This window comes from Phalaenopsis equestris, unplaced genomic scaffold (assembly GCF_001263595.1).
Source record: "Phalaenopsis equestris unplaced genomic scaffold, ASM126359v1 Scaffold203528, whole genome shotgun sequence".
Classification (NCBI taxonomy): domain Eukaryota; kingdom Viridiplantae; phylum Streptophyta; class Magnoliopsida; order Asparagales; family Orchidaceae; genus Phalaenopsis; species Phalaenopsis equestris.
In genome coordinates, this window is record NW_018223145.1 from 161,287 (window position 1) to 177,695 (window position 16,409).

The following is a 16,409-nucleotide window of genomic DNA, read 5'->3' on the forward strand; positions in this document are numbered from 1 at the left end:
TGTAGAACTAATATAAGATGCTGATCCAATTAGATACAGTGGAAAAGAGCGCTGCTTTAGAATAGGACTCTAGAACTTCCAGTCTTCCCTTCTGACAAAATTTATGGTAATTTATCATAAATTATCACCCTTATTTTGTAAAAATCACAACTAATTGTGCAATACGCATTCAATATGAAACAATATATAGAGAACATGTGTATCTGGGATTTCAGCAAAATCTTAAAGTTGGCAATTTTGATTTTTTTTTTTTTATCAACAACTTTTAAAATCCAAAGACAATGAAAAGTTAAAACATATGCATTCAAGAATCTTCCAATTTATAAACAATACAAGAACAACAACAACAACAACAAAGCCTTAATTTTTTAATTCTTCTGTTTTAATTCTCAAATTCTATTTTACACCACTTTCAAAATTAAATCCTACATAAGGTCCAAGCTGTTTTGATATAACTGTTGGAAGAAGTTGGAGCCTATGAAGCACAAAAACAATTAAGCATGGACATGACGTGTTTTTTCATAAATTATTAATATAGAACCAAAAAGAAAAAAAATGATCTATAAAGTACCGCAAAAAATATTAATACCGATCTATCAATAATTAAATCCAACACACTCAACATTGCATTCCATCGCCAGCAACACTAATATCCTCTTGATTTGCACCCTTACGAGCACAAACAATTGAACCCTCAACCGTATCACCAAAACATGAAATTTAATGAACAAAAAGCACCATGTATCCCGTCCATGTCAAAAAGCATCCTAGTAATGTAAGAGTCTTAATGGTATCAACTCCGATTTTAGAAGGAAAAAAAAAATTCAAATATGATTTTTGGCGCACCGAACATGGTTGGGGCATTTCAGAAATGAGTGCATATTTGGAATCAATTTGACGTGGACATGATGGGTTTTTCGAAGTAGCTTTGCTTCATAGATTGGAATTGAGTTTTGAAAGGGAGATTCATTGAGATAAGCTATGTGAAATTTGATGGTTTTGAGTGGGCTACAAAGAATTTCATTTTTAATCCATAATATTTTACAATATTTTATTAAAATTATGAAAAAAGCAAAGTCAAAAGCATACTCCTAGCAATTTATGCTATAATACTATTACTGTACACTAAAAACAGGACAAAAGAAATTTGACAGGTCAAAGGAAGCGATATCAAGAGGAGCCCACCAACCATTAACGTACAACATGCGAGCCAGAAGCATCCATCGGCTCAGTTCCCTCGGAGCTAAAGATGATCGGTGGACTACAGAAGCCGATCGATCAATGAAGCCCAACCAGTCAAAGATTCAGTTGACCGAGAAGTATTCGGTCGATCGACCACTTAGACCCGACAGAGTCTGCCGAGCGGCCTCCCGATGATGCAAAGACTACCGGGCGATCAGCAGGAGAGGCCATGCCAAATACTTATTTATTTATTTGTCCATTTACATTTGTATTTATATATTTATTTATTTACTTTTCCCAAATTACTTTGTAGTGCTCCTGTTAAAGCAGGAGCGAGCAGGCAATTGCACCTTTTGTATCCTCTTTTGTCTATAAATAAGGGATCATTTCTACAGCAATGAACTAATGAATCAATGGTAAAAAGACAAAATTTTAATCTATTGTGCACTCAATCTCTCTCTCTCATGTTATATACTCTACTCCTTTATAGTGTATTTGGGGCCGCTTATCTCTCGTGGCGTAGAACCAAGCCACACTTTTTTTTCTATTTGGATGGCGTGTTTTGGAGGCGTTTTGGATAATTTCGGCGAAATGCGGGCCACAGTTATGACCCCATAGCCCGCATTTCCTATTATATGTCGCTGTGCTTTTTTACTACCCTGCCCCAAGCCCTCTCTTGTGACTGAGCTACTCCCTCCCTTCTCTCACGACCGAGCCAAGCTTCTACCTCCCCTTTCTTGTGCCGAGCTTCTTCTCCCTCCCCTTTCTTACACCGAGCTTCTCCCTCCTAGATCACCTCCTTCTTTCCGGTCCGTGATCCGTGTCTCATATTTGCTTGGATCATTTCCTCTCCTTAGGTTTGTGGTATTCTCTTCCAACGTATCTCTAGCATTATGATTTTCCGATTGGTTTTTCTCTTGTTGGTTTTTGATTGATTGCTCTCTTGTTGGTTTTTGATTGATTTTCGATTTGATCTTCCAACGTGGCTTTGGCTTGTGCTATGAAGTGTTCTTGTAATATTATTTGTTGTTCCTTTATATCATACAGTTCATGGTTGATATTTTTTATTTTATATTTTCATGCTATTTGTAGTTTTTTTTCTTTTTTCCATTTCGGTTCTTTATTTGTGGGTTTGTGAGACTCATGATGAGACGTTTGACCTTGTGGGTTCTCTGGATGGTCTGTTAGTCGTTATATGATTGGTATCACATGTGAAATCTTATTGAGGGCAACCAAAAATCTCTTTGCTTTTCGATGTAGCGGTTTTTGAGTTACTTCTGGATTGTCATTTTGGTGATATGCATATGTGACACATACGAGTTTGATATTACGTAAATTAAAGGCAACCAAAATGTTTTATAAGATTTGTTGTCTTCTTGTAGTGACAGATTCGTTGGTTGATATACTGAGTTCTCTGAGACCTCACGCATGCACAAAACTGTAATTTAATATTGTTTATCAATTTATACATGTATTATGACTAATGGATTGTCTTGAGAAATATTCAAAAAAGATAAGCTTTAGGATTTCAAGAACCTCCCGATGATTATTTTGCTACTGCGAACTTAAGATTTCTTTGCTGACGTCACGTCAGCCACATAGCTATAAAAGACAATTCTACAGGTGCCCGAGGAGAATCATGGAAAACTGTGACTTCTACCGGTGGGCAAATAGGTTCGACGAATCAACCGTCAAGAGTGACCAGGCGTGCAGAGTATCCTTGAAAAACGGCTTAGTCACTGACATACGGAATCTCCACTTTAAGAATAATATTATCATATCATTAAATATTATTTTAATAATCTCTGTACTTTAATAAACATGATACTCATTGTTAAGTGAGGTGTACATCTTATTTTTTGTACTGTTTTGAAATGAATTTTTGCTTCTCAAGTATCAAATATATTGTTATGACAGTTATGATACAAACAGTATTATTACACAGAGGCAGAATAATCATTTGTCCGGAAACAGCTTCAAAACAGCTATTTTCCAATAATACATCCAACCAGCTTATCTTCATGCGCAGCTGCTGCCTAAGACAGCTGTTTATCAACAACTTATTAATAAGCTGCAGGTGCCCCAAATAGACCCTTAACGTGATCCACATGATACATTCAAATCCAACTTCATGAAATATTGCCACTAACAAGAAAAAGAGCACAACACAGAAAAAAACTCATCCGAGAGCTACGGGAAACATGAACTAGACCAGGGAGTTTGTTCAATAATAGATTTAAAAACTAATAGACCAATTGTTGGGTCAGATGGCGGAGTTGACCCGAGCAATGTTCCGAGGAAGAGAACAAGTTTCCTGAGAGCAATAAAATCGAAAGAAAGAGCCCGAAACCCAAGGTTGTCGAGTAGCTTAGGGGGTAGAAAGATTTGCAGACTCTCATTATCCGGACAGTGATGGGACTGCATTGATGAGTAGACCGCAATTTGTGTGCGCTGAGGCTACCATATAAAATTAAGATTCCTTTGCTTGAGTAATATAAAGGTTGTACTGATCCAACTGACCTTATAGCTTCTTTTGAGTCAACTATCTTCTCAAGATCACCGACAAACTGAAGTGTCGACTATTTTACATCATGATGAGAGATAAGTCCCTCAAGGGGCTCAACGGCCTCACGATATGAGTGATATTCTCATTTGTTGATTGCAGGGGAACGTTTCTGGTGCAGTTTGCTATTGCCCAAGAGGAGCTCACAAGCCCTATGACAGGTTAAGCAAGGGCAGAATGAGAGCTTGCGCTCATAACCAGATTCCAGAAGGAGATGTAGGAGGTACGAGATCTAAATCTTAAGGTGGCTCACGAAGCATTGACCCATGGGCTGCGGAAAGAGAGTTTTTGATGCGATCTCAGCCTACTATAGCTGAAGACTCTAACTGACCTATTGGTGATGGCTAACAACCATATCTCAGTCGAAGACTATCAACAACTTCCACCATAAACTTGAACCAACAGATCGTCTCCCATAAAATAAAGCCTCGCGGAACAATGGGTGGAGACCGAAGGACGACCCACATCCTTCCAACCATCCTTGATATGAAGACAGTTAGTCGCCCAGAGACAATAACGAATCCAAGCAAAACCACCATCTTGGAGGCCAGAAGAGGAAACATGACCCGCAACCAGCTCGTTTTTATGAGCAGCCAGCAGGTGATCATGCAACACCAAACATCACCCCTTCAATGGTTTCCATGGCCGAGATTGTTGAGGCAATTCAGAATATAGAATACTCAAAGCAGGCTCCCCCAATGTAAACTAAAGCATTTCTCTGAGATCCAAATAAGTTCTGCGGACCATGGTCATGACACGGAATTTGGGCAACTTTGTGGCTTGATCCGAGTTGGGAAGCTCAAATAGTCCTAGCACCCGAGGTAGCTACTTAGAGCAGGAGAAGGATATAGTTGAGGAGCTATCAGTTGAATCGATCAGAGCAAATTCCATCCACATTTCGGGTGTGGTACCGTCAATTTTGGAGATGGGTATTACTCACAATGTGTCATTCATAAAAGGCTACAATCAAGAGAATTGAGCGAGGCTATCTCAGCACCATGGCGCAACCCTCATCAATGAATCACTTTCACATATGTTAATTTACTCCTGAAGGGAAACCCCTTTAATGACGCCATCATTTTTACCACATTGATAAGTGCCTATTAGATTGGTAATATCCCGGTCGACAATGGCAGTTCTGTAAACACCCTGCTCAAATCGATGTTCGGCAAAATGAATCTTTTGATTGACCGGTTATTTGCACCAACCGACCCTCTATGATTTTTTCAAGGAAAGAAAGGAGGCCTTAAAAGTCATCCCACTGGCAGTCACATGGGGGGAAGGTGACAAACAATTTACCTACACGGAGGATTTCTTGGTGATAGACTCGTCAATCTACAACGCCATCTTCGGGCACCTGCTACTCAAAACCTTCAGAGCTTCGACATACCACGGCGTGGTGAAGTTTCAAGGTGACGGAGTGGTCCTAACCATGCAGGGGAACTTTGAACAACCCCGAGCTTGCTACCTTTGAGCAACTAGGAGTGTAAAGTAGAAACCATTGGACATCCCAAACCAATGAGGGGAAGTTTCGAGACCAACGAACCCGCTCTAGAAATTCTCGCAAATGGAGAGCCTAATAAATATTTTATAATAAGTGAAAATTTTGATTCAGGGCAAAAGGATTTGTTGATTTAGATTATTCAGAGTCATTGGGACGTATTTGTCTGGTCCGCTATGAAAAACTTGGGCATACCGATCGACGTGGCCTACCATTGCCCAAATGTTAGCGGGATCATCTGGTCGATGAAGTAGAAGATAAGGTACTCCGCCATGATACTGGCCAACTAGATACACGAAGATGTGCAAAAGCTGAAGAAAGTCGGCTACATCTAGGACGTGCAATACTCGTCCTTGGTTTTCAACATGGAGATTGAGCAGAAGGAGTACGACAAGTGGAGGATGTGCATGGACTTCACCAATTTGAACTCCTTCCCGAAAGACAGCTATCCACTACAAAAAATTGATGCCCTGATCGACTCAGCGGTCTGTCATTCTGTGACAAGCTTCCTGGATGCCTTTTCCAGCTACCACAAGATCAAAATGTATCAAGCCGATGTAAAGAAGACAATATTTATTACTATTAAAGGCCTACACTTTTAAAGCTACCTACTATTGTTTAATGGATGTAATCATTTCAAATCAAAAAGAAAAAAAATATTAAAGTTTATATGAATGACATCCTATTTAAAAGTCAATTGGCTGAACAACATATAAATGACTTAAAAGAAAATATTTCAAATGCTCAGAAAATATAACATGAAACTCAATCCACTAAAATATATTTTTGGAGGCTCCATCGTAAAATTTTTGGCTCTCTTGACCCCCGAAGAAATAAAAGCAAATTCAAAGAAAGTGTAAGCACTTCTGCACATGTCATCCCACAAGAATATTAAAGAAGTCCAAAAATTAACCGAGCGAATAGTAAGACTTAGTCGATTTATCTCAAAGTCTGGCAACAAATGCTCAACATTTTTTAAGACAACAAGAAATATCAAAGGTTTTGACTTGTCGGAGAAGTGTAAGCAAGCATTCCAAAAGGTGAAGGATTCCCTGACCGCACCGTCGAGTGCAAAGCCTAGTGAAAAACGCTCTTTATACTTTAGAGTGGAACCCAAGGCCGACAGTTTTATAGTTGGTTAGGGAAGAGGCAAGAAAGTAATTCCCAATTTACTATACCAACCGAGTCCTTTGAGGAACGAAAATTAGGTACCCAATTATGAAGAAACTAACATTTGCTTTGATTTTCTCCACTCGTGGCCTTCGGGGGTACTTCGAAGCACACCCAATTCGGGTCATTATCGATTACCTGCTGCTCTCAGTTCTCACTTGACCAGAGCACTCCAATCGGCTCCTTAAGAGGGCAATGGAGCTGAGCGAATACAATCTATCATCTGTCCTAAAACGACTATCAAGTATATGAAATGGCAGATTTCTTGCCCAAACTTTTCGGACACCCCGGACATGATGAAGGGAGTTGACATCGGTGGCCAAACATTTTGCACATATATGGGGCCTCAAGTCCAACATGAACTAGAGTTGGAATGGCGCTGAATAGTCCCACTGGAGAGCAACTCTATGATTCGGTCGCCATTGAAATTGGAGTTACTAATAACCAGGAGAGTATGAAGCATTAATAGCTGGCTAGCATCTAGTCTACAAGATGGGCGATCGACACCTACCGGTGAAATCTGATTCACAGCCAAGTGAACGGTGAATTCAAGACCAAAGAAGAAATGATAGTGAAATACCTTAGCAAGGCTAAAATGAAGATCTAGAAGTTCACTGACTTCAAAATTGAACACGTCAGTCGGGAGGATTATCAGGTCGTCGATTTCCTATCTAGATGTATTCGCCTTGGTAAAGGGAACCTTAAAAAATTAGATCGGCCAACTATCGAACCCGAGATGATGGAAGTAGAATCCGAAGGAACAATGAATTGGGTAGACCCTTGCATCTATACTTGGAAGCATGAAAAATTGCTAAAGAGATCACTTATCCTAGTAGATTTAAGTTCAAGGTCGTGCAGTACATCATGAAAGACTGGACCCCTTATAGTATGTGGACGACCTCACTGTACCTGAGCTGCGTCAAGAAGAAGGAAGCTGAAGACATTCTTAGAGAATTACATTATGCAGAATGTAGGTCTCATTCCGGGGGAAGGATATTGACACAAAATTCAGTGACATGGATATTTTTTGCCAACACTCTTGAGAGTGCGGAGAAGTTTTCTAGAGATGCAAGCAGTGTCAAGTATGTGCCCTTGCAACACGAGCCAACTCACAAGCTACAGCCGATCGTCAGTCATTGGCCCTTCGCCTTTTGGGGACTCAACATCCACAAAAAATTTCTGCCTTCTATCAGCGCAAATTCCTCCGAGTCATTGTAGACTAGTTCGTGAAATAGATTAAAGCCAAACCTAGCCCAGATTACAATAGAAGTTGTCTGGGACATCATCTGGACATACGTTATTTGTCAGTGCAGGCTCTCCTTGGTACTCATCACCAACAATGGGACACAATTTGTTGATCAGGAAGTAAAGGACCTTCTATCAAAGCCAAAGCATTAGTCTAAAATTCGCCACAGTACACCATCCTCGAACAAATGGCCAAGCTAAAGCTACAAACAAGATCATTTTGAACTTAACAAAAAAGAAGGTAAAAGGAGCGAAGGGTAACAATGCAAATATGCTTCCGTCAACCTTGTGACCCATCCGAATCACCCCATCGACTGCAACCAGTCAAACTCCTTACATGTTATTACATGAGATGAAGGTCATGCTATCGGTCAAGTACAACCTCCACAACCAACGAGTCATGGCAGCCTTCGCATTCAATGAAGAGAACATGGTCAAGTGGCAAAAGGCAAATGAAAAAGTAGTGGCACTGGCGCTTAACTTAGCCAAGGAGAGTCGAACACTGTCGGCTCTCCGACAAGAAGAAATTAAAAAACGTACAACGCACTACTACAACTGGCATGTTGAGGATAAGACCTTCAACTCAGGGGACCTAGTCATGAAAAAAGCAACCCGGTTGCACGTGGCCAGGCGGTTGGCAAGTTGGATTAAACGTGGACGAGGCCATTCATTGTTGACTATCGGGTAGCACCAGAAGCCTACAAATTAAAGACATACATTCGAAAGGGATTCCTCCTAGTATCTTTGACTCTATAGAGTATTTATCTCTACATCTATGTTATGAGATTATACTGGGGGTCCAGTACAGTACATATGGATGTATCCATTTGAGAAATATGCTTCTCGATGTATAGAATTGTGAGATACATTATATTTCATATCGAACTACCACCATATTTAATAAAAAATATATGTGTTACATATTTTAAATAAAATTAAAAAAATGTTTAAGAAAGCACATCTAGAGGGATTGATGTGTGAAGCATACTTACTACAGGAGACAATTACTTTCTGCTCCTATTACTTTGAGCAAGGACATCAAATAGGTCATAGTGTAGGAGGCATACCTTCACAGCCAGAACTACCAAAATTTTTAATATCAGGAGAGCCATCAGAGAGACATGGTACACGATATCTAAGCAATAAAAAGATGAGAGCAGCTATATTGTATGTCCTAATGAACTACGACCAAGTCCAGCCACCTATATAGTATGACTTAGTGTCCAAACTCGATACTATCATTTATAATTTAGAATGTTAAATATATATACTAATTAATTCGAACATACAAATAAGAATGATGTGAGGAGATTATTTATTGATAGTTTGAACATAAAAGATGAGCTCTAATAAGCAAAAAGGTTGAAGCAGAATTTCCTACATGGTTCAAATTATACGTACGTTGAAGCAACTCTTTAAATCACAGGGACATAATATAATCGTCACGTTCAAAGTTAGAATACTTGTATCTGAAATCATTATAGGTCCATAATACAAGCAACATAATCACGAATCAGATATTACTAGATCTTTGTTGGGTTTCTAATCACAACATTACTGCATCTCAAATATTTATAACAGTTTGCTAGCACCTAAGAGCTAACAAACCCAATGGCAGGTTAAGCAAGGGCAGACTGAGAGCTTGCTATCACGAACATACTTCTCTTAAGTCTCTCGTGCGGCTTTAGCACTTTTCCTTAGTACTAAATCAACCTAATACTTGCAATGCTTGGACTTGTAAGCACCAAAACTCTCTAGAAAGAAGTAGGCAGAAAGTATTGAAGAAAAGAACAAAACACTGAGGAATGAAAGAATACACTTGGTAGCTAGAAACCTTAGATGGATACAAATGAAGGGGACTTCTATTTACAGTCCTCCGCCAAGCATTAGGAACTTTCAAGGTTACATTAGAAAAAACTACTTCTAGATAGTTCTACATTACTCTTGTATAGATATACATGATCCTAGATCTTTCTACGCTATCCTTGAGTTCCCCTTAAATCTTTTCCCTTCCAACATTATCTAGAATACCATGGAGTTGGCTAGAGTCTCTTGGATTATCTTCTTTCTCTCGGGTTTTCACTAGAATATTCTTTCTAATGGCAAAAGAGATGTGGCTCACCCTTTCTTGGGATGGAGGTGTGTAACACTCTCCTCCATCTAAGCTCACAATGCTCTCATTGCACCTTCCACTTGATACCATCAATTATCTCTTTGTCCACGTGTCTTCATGTCTCATTTTCTTGTTTGTTCACTTCTTTATTCTTGCAGTCTTATGTAATGTGGCACGAGCTCACTCCTTTTGCTCGTTCTAGGATTTAGCAAATTTGAAGACAGTTGGGCTTTTTTCTCTCATACCCTGTACTAGGGGAGAGAGGTGTCATGCAGTAAGGTTTCATGACTAGGCGGCTAAGACCCTGACTCCAGCTTATTCTGATGGCTCATCCTCTTTCTTCGTGGTAGCTCCTTTAGTAAAGCATTTTTATATTTATCAATTACTGTTGCTACCTCCCTTGACATATCTTTTTGGGTCTTTAGTTCTTCATAATGAAGAATACTTAAGTAGCTTCCCTCCATTTGTTGGATGTCCTTCGTGAATTTGGATGGCTGATAACATCTTAGCTTCTTGTTCGCTGGTCCTATTGTTGGTACTAAGCAAATTTGATTGCCTTCCATAATACACATGCTATTGGCGAAGGATATTGGGAATGCTCTTGTTTGATCCAAGCAGTTTAGCCCTAGAATAACATTAAAATCATCTAATGGAATGACAGATAAAATGTAGCTGACCAAGCTTCAATATTGGTTTTTACTCCTCTGGCTAGTCCATGAATTGGTCTTACTGTTGAATTGACTACCTTGATGGAGAATCCTCATTTATTTATTTGCAGACCCAACATTTTTGCTTCTTCGGCAGAGTTGAAGTTGTGATAAGTACATGTGTCCATTATTCTAACAGTCTTCCACCTATTACCATCTCAACAAAGCGTAACCCTTTGCTTGGGGTTTTGTTGAAGTTTGCATCCCACTCAGCAGTTGCATAGACCCTACTTGTGCCACCATATTACTTCCTCTTGCTTCTTGTTCATGATAACTCGCTAGTAGAGCGTTCAAGCCTTTCTTCTGAGAACAATCCCTTGCTCAATGGGGTCCTCCACAAATGAAACAGTCGTTATGCAACTTAGCTTTGTTGTTATTAAGCTTCCCTTTGTCTTTGCCCTTGGATGAGGTCGATTTGTGGCAGGTTTCTTCCTTTGTGTTGGCCTTTGTCTCCTCCACTTTTATTATAGGTGCTCTTTTTATCTTTAAGCTTTGTGGATTCTTTTGAGTAGCCAATTAAGCTTTCGGCGACCACAATAGTAGTAGCAAGATCTTGCACACCGCGCCTCCTAAGCTTTGTCTTCGCCCACTATTGGAGTCCGTCCATGAAGTTGAAGAAAGCACATTTTTCTGATATGTCAGGAATTTCAAAAACCAAACAAAAGAACTCCTTAATGTTTTCCCAAATTGATCCTATTTGTTTGAGCCTTCGCAACAGGGCTCTAGCCTCAACCTCCGCATTCTCAGGATAAAATTGTCTCTTAAGCTCTTTCTTGAAATCGAAGGTGACTATGGTGCACATACTTTTCTCTATATCTTCTCTTCTTCTTCTTCACCACAACATAGAGATATAGAAGAGATTATGAGTTGCAAATTAAATCTTTGCATCCTCTTCCATAATCCCCATGGCTCCAAAATATTGCTCAAGTTCACATAAAAAATTATCCACTTCTTTCGCATTGCGAGTTCTTCCAAAACTCTAAGGCTTTGGCACTTCGATGCGCTTGGCTTCAAAAGCATGGTCGCTAGCGCTCTCTTGCATAGCGATGTCTCCACACATTTCTTCCAAGCTAGCACGTATGTTGCTCATTTCTTCCTCGTGAGATTAGAGTTCCCCATCATGTCTTCCCGCATATTCGCCATTTGGTCTTTTAAGGATTCCTCCAGTTGCAGCATCATAGCTCTAATCTTCGAATGAATGGTGATGTCCTCCTCCTCAAGTCCATCCACCTTTGGTCAAGATCTTTTATCTGAGTATACATGTCATTCATCGCATCCTCCACTCAAGCAAGACACGAATCACAGCCATGCATGATCTCCATAAACCTCTTATGTGATTTAGATGCAGACGGATCTCATTGCTCCTTGCGACCTTGCCCATGTTGAAATAGTTCTTAGCACCCGGGGCAGCTTCTTGAAGGCAGGAGAAGGCCCTAGTTGAAGATGTATCAGTTGCACTGATAAGAGCAAATACCATCCACATTGTGGGGCGGTACCGGAAATTTTGGGAGAGATCGGTATTATTCCCGATATGCGATGCAGAAGAGGCTCCAGTCAGGAGAATTGTGTCTGGCTATCTCAACACCAAGGCTCAACCCCCATCAATGAATCACTTTCACATACGTTGATTTGCCCAAGAAGGGAAAGCCCTATAATGATGTCATCGTTGTTACCAATTTGATAAGCAACTATCAGATTGATAGTATCTCGATCGATACTAGCAATTTTGTGAACATCTTGCTCATATAAGTATTCAACAAAACGAATCTTTCGACTGAACGGTTGGTCTCATCGGCCGACCCTCTTTATGGTTTTTCCAACGAATTATGTAAACAACTTGCTCAAATAAGTGTTAATGACACCACAACCACCAAATGGATCCTAGTGACCAGGCTAGACCCACCTAGCCCACCCTATGGAAACCATGGACCAATGGTTCCTTGATTTAGGGGATTTTATCCTTTTTTGGGCCTAAACCAAGAAATTCTTGCCATCATACCAAACCATTAGGAGTTAATCATCATAAACCCTCTCCTAAACCCTCTCCTGGCTCCCCTGACTCTCCTGGCTCCCCTGACTTCTCTGGCCACCACCCCTAGCTCTGTTGGCCGGCCTAGTGGCCGGAAAATCATAAAACCGAGAGCCATCCCCCTTGAATCAAAACTCATTACACCCATCCAAGCTGGCCAGCTCCAATTAGCTTTGGCACATTTCAGCCCCCCACATAAGCAATTAATTGGACCCAAATTGAAGCACTGAGGTCCACCCCAAGCCCCTCTATTTAAGCCATCTCCTACATGGCCAAAAAATGAGCTAATAAATTTTCTTGGGAAGACTGTCCAATTGCTTCCAGACACTCTCAAGAATTCCTAAGTTTAAGCCCACCACTTCCCCCTCTCGATCCCCTGTGAGAGCTCAATTTTGAGTTCAAAATTCAAGGAAGACCAGGACACTTTCTGTCACAGCTCCATTTGTCTAAATGTTTTCTCCGACCAAAGGAAACCTCTAATAATTTTCTCATGAATAAAAAAAATTTATTTTGGATAGTTAAGTAAATCAATTTTAAAAATACTACTTTCTAAATTTAAATAATTGTTTATAATAAATTTTAAAAATCCACATTTTCCCCTCTAATATTTTAATTGAATCATGGATAAGACCACTCTAAATTCTTAAAGTCATTTAAATTTTGATTAATGAGTTATGAGGTGAAGAACCCGAATGGTGAAGTAATAACTCTAGATTTAGGTACTTAATCAAAATTTAGGATTAATCAAAGAGAAAGTGGGCAATTTTGATCTTAATGAATGTCTGGATGACTGAAATAGAATGGGATTAAAAGGTAGAAACTCACTTGCCACATTTTCTATAATAAAAATAAAATTGTAATTTCCTTAATTATCATGACCTGAAAATCAATCAAAATTAAACGATTCTCAAGTGATGGGTTCGAGTTAGGAAGATAATATTTCATTAATTTTAAGCCCATGATTGATTACAATGTGATCTCTCAATAAGAATGCATGTCATCTAAATCAAAATTTTGTTAGTTGACATTTCACCTATTGTGATTGTTCAGGGCTTAGTAGTGACTTAGACTTACGTTTAAACTCATTTGATAAGATTTAGAAGATAACATGATTGATGATTAACACAATTTTACACTACAAGCCCAATTTGACGGTAGGTACCAAAACCTTTAATGACTCATATTTGCCTTAGGGACATCCACCCACATAACCGTCAAATGAAATATCAATTGATTAATTGAATGTCCTAGCCTCGAGATTAATAGAACATCAAGTTTCCTTAAGCAATGGCATAACTTTAGCTTAACCTTGGATGATTAATAAAACAATATGATTAGTTCAAAATGAACTCGAAATATTTCAAGAAATCTTTAAAGTGATTCAGGGTCATGCTCCGAGCAATATGAAATCTCTTGAATATTTTGAAGGACAAATTGAACTTGTTATATCATGTTCTAAAATCATTCACTAAGATCTTTCGAGACTCAATAAAATCATACGCAGGGTTTGGTAGCTATACATTCATCTACTCCTATAATTTGAATTCCTTGCAAAATTATATACATGTTGTCAAAGCTAACCTTTCAGATGGAGCGGGAAGAATCGACAGTTACGCTTTTAAGTTACTGCATTTACTTTTTATGCCTCTTGTTTCTTGCTTGCATGCTTAAGATCACTTTGCATGTCAAAAACAAAACTAAAAATCAAAATAAGATAAAATTCACCGTCACAACAGTCAAAATATAAGATAAGTCAAAATTTAACAACAAACAAAACAAAAAAAAAACTGCAACTAAATTAAAACATCTCTATTGAATGATCGGGAATCTCTCGGAGGACATAACTTACGGTTGCTAATGAGATTTCTCACGGTCTAAATGAAAGTATGAAACTCATTAAGTTTAGTAAATTCATTTAGACTAAGTGAATCTGAAATTCATTTAGACTAAGTTAGACTAAGTGAATCTGAAAAAAATAGTGTTGTCGGAACGAAAGAACCGTAGGATCCGAACCGGTGCCGCTTTAATCAACTTTAACAATCCACATAATATTAAATAACCATGATCTTAGAAAGTACTTGATTTAATATCATGACGACACATTAGAAAACTTAAACTTGCCATAGAAAACTTAAACTTGCCACGACGAGTTAGCATTGTGGGCACCACGGCCATATTTAACAGCAAAACATGTCTACACTAGTTGAACCATTCTGTAGAATTAAACAACAAGTCATAGGACTTCGAAGTTGTCCGCCTAGTGCGACATAAACCCTAATCTTTTCTTTAGGCCTTTGCATAGCTCTGCTACATAATATAAGCCCTAACTTGTTTTAGGATTCTGAGGTTGTCGTTCGTCACAGCCTAAATTCTCACATCTTTTAGGCTACTTGTGTGATTGTTTTACACAAATGTAAGTCCTAATTAATAAAAATTGGCCAAAGGAAACATTTAAATATCTCTTTTAAATTGAAGCCAAATAGTAGGGTAGACTGAAAAGTTGTCGAGGTTCTTCTCACGATCTGTGACATCCCCTAGTTCTTCTTCCTTTTGATTCCAAAATAAATGTTTCAAATTCGATTCATCCCTATTTCACACATTTTTGTCCAATATCGTTGAAAAGTCCTATCCTTTTGACCTTCTTGAAGATAATATCCCCTGATTTTAATTGAGACTTTCATTATATAACTTCGATTATCTGGATGTAATTAAGTATAAGGGCTTGTCTTTATAAAAAATTTTAACAAACTCAGTTTAATATAAACCCTATTTAATTTTTCTTATTAAATAGGAAAACTTTTTGTTTTATAATAGAAAATTATTTCGCAGACTGAACGGATGTCATATATTTCTTAGTTTACTTGATCGAGTCTCACCCTCAAATCTTATATTTATCTTTCGGGATAGATATATAGCTTGTGTAGTGCTCTTTCATTTTAACTATGAAAGATATGTTTCTTCCCAAAGCGGATGACGGAATTTCGATTCCGGTGACCGACAGCTTCCAACGGGCAACTCAACTTTTTAGTGCCGACAACTGCGTCACTCGCTTCAGATAGGAGAATAGCTCCTGTGTTACTCTCCTCGGGTAGGAGAAGCTTCACCTTGGAGCAAGATCAAGATCCTCGTAGCATGGGGACAAGTTAACGACGTTATGTGTAAGAGAGAGATTATAATCTCTCGAAAGATAAAACTTGTAAGCATTATCATTAATCATATTAGTGATTTTGAATAGACCATGAACATTAGCCTCGAGTATTCTAAAAAAACTAGCAGAAAACTTTTCTTACTTCAATTTGATCCAGACCAAATTACTTTCCTTAAAGACATGGGCTCCCTTGAACTCGTTTGCCTCTAAGACTTAGCCTTTCCTTAACAAGGTCTCATTTTACCCATTCATCTGAAGCCTAAATCTCTTTCACTCTGACCCATGCATCAATGCTAAACTCAATGGTTGAGAGAGGGGCCAACTCCAATGGGGTGAGGGGATTCCCCCACAAACTACATCAAATGGGTTGTGGCATGTCGACTAGTAGGACATTGGTTGTAAGCAAATTAGCTTTATAAATGATCAAGTTTCATCACCCTTTTGACTAAAAAGCACCTACGAAGATTTCCCACACTCCGATATACAAGTTATGCATGTCCATTTATTTGGGAGTACGCTGTTGAACAGAATTGTAACTTGATACCCAGCTTTCCCCATAAGGCCCCCAAAAATGGCTGAGTTATTTCATGTTATTGTTAGAAGTAATGGACTAGGAAACAACGTGAGACAAGGCTCAACGGCTTTTTTACTAATGCGATGGTAAAAAAGAAATATTTTATTATTATTAACAATATTACAATTACTAAGGCCAATCGTATTTTCCAACATATATATATATATATATATATGT

At 38.7% G+C, this 16,409-nt stretch overlaps 1 protein-coding gene across 1 annotated transcript in view; it reads right to left on the reverse strand.

The window, feature by feature from the left end:
• Window positions 1–16,409, reverse strand: part of LOC110036185 (choline-phosphate cytidylyltransferase 2-like) — a 38,087-nt gene that overhangs the window by 1,457 nt on the left and 20,221 nt on the right. The gene's annotated exons all lie outside the window — the stretch shown is intronic.